Source organism: Papilio xuthus, unplaced genomic scaffold (genome assembly GCF_000836235.2).
Source record: "Papilio xuthus unplaced genomic scaffold, Pxut_1.1 DF825946.1, whole genome shotgun sequence".
Taxonomy (NCBI): Eukaryota; Metazoa; Arthropoda; class Insecta; order Lepidoptera; family Papilionidae; genus Papilio; species Papilio xuthus.
In genome coordinates this window covers 12,745,945-12,752,404 of record NW_013532703.1, presented here as the reverse complement: position 1 = coordinate 12,752,404, position 6,460 = coordinate 12,745,945, and positions in this window count along the sequence as shown.

The following is a 6,460-nucleotide window of genomic DNA, read 5'->3' as shown; positions in this document are numbered from 1 at the left end:
TTTTAAAACAAAACTGTGAGAGTATTTTCTTAATAATTGAAGTTTAAAAATAATTAGATTGAGAGAATAGACGATACAACGTACAACAGCTAGTATACGACTACAAGAATACCGTACAAAACCGGACATCCTATTTGTCCGGGAAGAGGATGTACATCCATATTATGCCGGACATTTGAGAGCCATATTTGTATTGAGCCGCACACGAATTTTGACTTAGTCGATATAATGAGAAATGTATGTTATTATCGTTACGTTAGCTATAAATAAAATGATTCAATTAAGTTTATTTATAATCTATCAGATGCTTCAATAATATTTTAATTATTAGAAATTCATGACTAACTTTAACTACAAAAATACATCGTCATCCTTCTCATTGTTTTTGAAAAAAAAAACAAAACAGAAATGGCCATATGTGCTGGCGTTTCTGTAGTAAAAACTCGTGATATTTTGTTTATTTATTTATTATTCAACCTATTTCACGATTCTGTAAATATTAATTTGATTTATAGCTGATTTCTGAGAATAAAATCTCTGTATATCATCATCCCTGTCATCTATGACAAAACAAAGACAACAATATGTTTTAAACTTTGAATGTAGTCTCAGAAACCCACGATTAGTACCTAGTAATAAGTAATTAGAAATGTTTATATATTAACACAGTATTGCATAATTCAATTTTATGTTTAAAAAACAAATACATAGTATTTTTCATATAGTAATATATAACTGTAATATGTATATTATCTTATCAAAATAATAATAAGATGAATAATTATTAACATAGTTCCAAATGAACTTAAATGTAAGATGTATAATAAATGTAAATATAGTACCGCACTTAACTAGTTCCTCTGGTATTGCTGATGTCCATGGGCGTCGTTGAACACCTCGGTGTTCCCGCTGCTCGTTTGCTCCCTTCTGTTATAAAAAAAAACTTATGTTCTATAAGATGCTATATTTGGCTCAGATAAAAATAACATAGCGCAAGAAACCTTACGTTTGAAGAAATAAAAAGCACTATAATACTTATATTATCCATATGCCTGTTCTTAGGCTTCGTTGGATTTTTTCTTGCCTTCCCAATGGCATTTGGCATTTCCCTCTTATATATTACAGGAAGGAATACCCATCAAGTGGTTATTTCCTGTAATTTAGAGCTTACGTTCATTTAATTTAACAGAAAAAGCGAATAAACTGTTGTAATTTTAAACTTTATTGCGTAATTATAGGTTTAACTAAATGGACTGAAATTATCGGAGATAAATGCACCTAAGCTGTCTTATAGCTTCTCAAAGACATTTCTCAAAACGGAAGGTGCAAACATTGCAATGAGACATTTAAGTTTTTTTTTTTAAGTTATTATGGAGATAAAATGCTTAATTCAAAACATTATTTAAAAAAAATCTAGTCATTAAGGAACTAAAATTTTGAAAATTTCTCTTGATATAAATTCTTTTGTACGTAAGAAAATTTTTATGTTTTAGTCAAACCGTATTTTGTAGCAATAAAGATAACCGTTTTCTGAACTCTGTAAAGCAAAAACATGAGGAACATTCTCTTGGTACTAAACAAAAACTACAAAACATCGTTAATTTTACGAAACTACGTGATAATATTTATCGGAGTTTGGAACGTTCCTTCTAAATTAATAATTCTGGTATATAAAATGTTTCCTCTTATTATCACACTAGTAAGATAAGCGACTGGGCCTTTCAAAACAAAACGTATGCTTTCTTATAATATTTTAGACGATAATTTAATCTTAATCATATTATAAATGCGAAAGTTTATATGGATAGATGGAAGGATATTTGTTGGAAAGTATCTCTAGAACGGCTGCATGGATCTCGCTGAAATTTGGCATAGATGTAGAACATAGCCTGTAAGAACATATGTCCACTATTCAAATTATTTTTTTTTAAATCCGAGCAGACGGATCGCGGGCGATAGCTACTTTTTTAAATAAAAGTGTCAGCAACAGCAGAACAAAACTTAGTGCTAACGGCAAGTTTTCACTGCCAATTGTTTTTGTACAGATGTTTCGTCACTGGAAACTTACGGTTATGATCAACGTCAAGCATCAAGGTCTGTTTATAGTTTAGCATAGACACTTTACATTCTAATTACATATAATTGGCAGGTTAGAATTATGAAAGTTATTTTGTACCTGTACAAGGCCATAAAACATTGTAATAAATATGTAAACGAATCGCTTACAGTTAGATAAACGTGCGTTTTGTTCGCAACTTTTATCAACCGTTCCTCTCTTAACAATCTGGACGCACGTTTTACGCCGATATCACGTATAGCTCATCGAACAGAACGCTTTTGATAAGTCTGTCAAATGAGATGAATAGAAGACCCGCTTAATAATGTTTCTCTACATAAATACATTTTAAATCGTATTTTTAATATTATATATTTCTGCATTACCAGTATAAATATAACTGCTTACTTCTTACTAATATTATAAACGCGAATCTTGGATAGATTAATGGATGTTTGTTAGAAGGTATCTCCGGAATGGCTGCATGGATCTCATTGAAATTTCCCTTAGATATAGAACATAGCTTAAAAGAACACATAGACTACTGATTAAGTTGTTTTTTATTAATTCCACTCGAATGGAGTCGTTGGCGGCGCCAAGTGTTATACATTGCCAGCAATTTCTATTGCACACTAGTTTTTAATTCTACACGATTACAGAAACGAAAGAAATTCTTTGCTCTTAAGTATTTAACCATAGTTATAAAAATCTTATAAATGGAAAAGACGATGTTACTCAAAGAAAATACGGAAATGATTTCTATTTCGTTCTGTGTAAAAGAAAACAAGACATCGATTTCTATTTTTGTCTAATCGTATAGTGTGAGCTAATTTTCCTTTCGATCTGCTTTCATTGCGCGTTACAGTTTACGGAGTTATCGCACCGTGGTTTATAATTTGGTTGTAAAATTGCGAAACTGTTAGTTTTTGTTAAAATAACCCGAGCATACGACGGGCTAACGGTCTGCGAGCAGATTGAATAGGGACATATTTTTGACCACTTCTTATTTGTAGTTAGGCAACGGTTTCGAGATACTTTTAATTATTTTTATTTTTCTTAAGTATGCAACGTAACCGGGCCAATGAACAAAGGCATGTTTTCATAAGAATAGTTTGTTGATATAGTCTAGTATATTTCTTTCTTTTTAATATGTATATGATGTTAAACTCTGATGTAAATTGTTGAACACATAAATTATAACGTTAAAAATAAAGCATTTTATAACAGACTACAATTTTAGAGCAGAATAAGCACATAATAATTTACAAAAAGTAAATATCAGCGAACGTTGAAATTATTTATAACTTTACTAGCCGTCGCCTTCGACTCCTTCCGCACGAAATAAAAAAAATCTTAATTGGTAACCTATGTGTTCTTCCGAACTATGATCTACATCTATGTCAAATTTCATCGAGATCCATTCAGCCGTTCTGGAGATACCTTTAAACAAATATCCACCCATCTCGACATTCGCATTTATCATATAAATTAAGCGTCAATAGCCTAATGGTTAAGGATACGGATTTCCGATCACGAGGCCGGGGTTCGAATCCCGACATTCGACTATTATCGTGAACCATGTCCTAGTTGGAATGGTAAAAGAAATAATAGTAAATTTACAAAATAATCCACAAATATTTTACAAAAAAAATTAAGTAAGATGTAAGATTTTGATGTGTCTAATAAGAAAAAAAAATTAAAATGTATTATAATTTTACACATTCGCCGTACTATTAAAATTTTATTTAATAGCCAAGCATCTTAAATCTCCTGTATTCTTTCGACAGTCAATCAACCTTGATCTGGTATTGCAGGATAATGACATTGTTATAACGTACTTAGGAAGATGTTAATGTTATAAAGATTCTCACGTGGAAATATTTGTCCGTAATTTTCGTGGCAATTGAAACATATATCCTGTTAGTTTAATTCCAAGCAGTACCAAGCACCACTCTTGCACCATCCTAAACATTCGACATCCTAAAACCCTTTAACATTATACAAAAAAATGTCTCGTTTCTGTTTTGAAATAGAATAGGAAGAATAGCATTTCCTATTTGACTTCTTACTTTGGGTTTTTAAGATTAAAATCCCCGTTTAAAACATATAGTTATGTCTGTTTTGTCGAAGATAAACAAGGATGACTATATGTTTTTTATAGAGATTTTGGTGTCAGAAACCCACAGTTAGTGTTACATGAAATGTAAACGACATAATAACTGTTGTCGCTTTTTTCGCTCGTAACACGGTCTCAGCTTAATTAAGTCCATACAGTACACGCTACAGTTAGCGTGAACAATTAATCTTTACTAGGATCAAACAATTACATTCTTAATTATACATCTTCATTTAACGAAGTATTTTATTGACATTTTATTGACCAATGTAGATAATGCCGATACAAACGGACCTCTTTAGACTTTTTAACTTATTTTTTTGTCTCTTTATTTTATCTATTTTTAAATATTTTTAAGTTTAGAACGTTTTATAATTCTTTTTCTTCTTTTTTATGATGCTTAAATGTTGTAAATAAGTTTCTATTGTACCGTTCTTATTTTTCTTTCATTATTTTCTTTAAACTTTTACTTTAATTTACTGCTCGCGTTTCCTTCGTCTATAGTAGTACAGTTTAATATTTGTCTATTAATTATATCTAAAAATACCATTGAGTAATCTGCAGTCTCTCAAGAATAATTTATTGTAATCATTTGTTGTCAGCGGCTTCTACTTTCAACATATCTGAACTCTGAACCGTCCTTATCGATATTTATGACTAACCGTTGATTTCTGAGATATGTTTGTCTCAGAAACCTAAAGTAAGAGTTTATATTTATTGTATAATGTATTATACCATCTTATGTTGCATAATATTTAAGTACCCGCAAAATTGAGACAAGAATACAATTTCGTCTTCGATTTAAGTGGGACAGTCTACCCACGGACCAGGGTCTTAAGTCTCGCCAATACTACGAATTCAGAACGAGTAACTGGCACAAAATTATCAAGTGAATCATTATTATTGACTGAATACACTTCGAAGTGACCCAGTATGAGTTAATTTAAAACAGTCTTGAATGTTAGTAACCAGGAATGAATATTAAAGTCATTTTCATTAAATCTATCGTACTAATATTATAAATGCAAGTGTTTAGATGGATGAATGTTTGTAGGTATCTCCGGAACAGATCTCGCTAAAACGTAATAGATGTTGAACATAGTCTGGAAGAATACAAAAGCAATGTATTAAGTTTTTTTAAATTCCACGCGGACGGAGTCGCGGGCGACAGCTAGTACTAGAATACATAGAGTGTGTTGACAACTTGTACCACGTTTTTACTGAGCTTCTAAAATCTTAATATTGATAGGTTTCAAGGAAATAATGTAAGCTTTTATGCAAAAGTCTAAAATAGTAAGCACCAGGTGTTCATGTATAATTTTTGTATGTATGATGTACATAATATGCACGTATATAATGTCAATATATCGTGAAACACAATTATGTATGATGGGAACATGATGATGAATAAAATGAAAATATTTTACATTTATAAATGGACAGGATATTGGATACAGAAGTAATTAAATATAAACAATTATATGGATCAGTGCGTTCTGTTATATACATGAGTAATTATTTAATATAGTTTTCTATGTTATTTTTACTTCAGATTGGAAGAGCAGAATAAAGTACGAGTCCGATCACGTTCAGATAAAGAATGCGTGCGTCTGTACATTGCATTGACACGGCTAGATTGAAATCAGTACATCGGGTTCCACACGGGGTCTTTTCACTTTTACACTTGTAAAATATTACTTAACAAATTGTTTGAAGTAATTAGTTTTATTTTTAGTCTCTCAAAATGTACTTGAAATATATTATGGCACTAGCTGTTGCCCGCGACTTCGTCCGCGCAAAATTACAAAAACTTAATTAGTCGCCTACGTGTTCTTCCATATTTCTCTTTCCCTTCCCACCCTTTTTCTTATAAGGAAAGGATGGGAAGTGGAAGTGGACTTTCCTGATGAGAGGATGCATGGAAAGTGAAAATATTTTCTTTCTGTGCATCCTCTCCTCCGTCGATTACAGGTAGGCAACGCATATGCAATTGCGTATGTCTATGGGCAACGGTCGCTTCGCTATTTCAGCGATTTCAGGTGACCGCTTGCTCGTTTGCCACCTTATGATATAAAAAAAAATACTTTGTGCTATATTTTTTCCGAATTTCAGCGAGAACCGTATGCGTAGTAACAAACATCCATACATCCATCTAAACATTCGCTACCCACATATGATAACATCCTGATGAGGATTAGAAGCGTAGGGCAACTATCTTCCGGACAAACCGATGCCACTGAAAAATATTGAAATTTTTGGCAACGGAATTCTACACTGACACTAGCTAG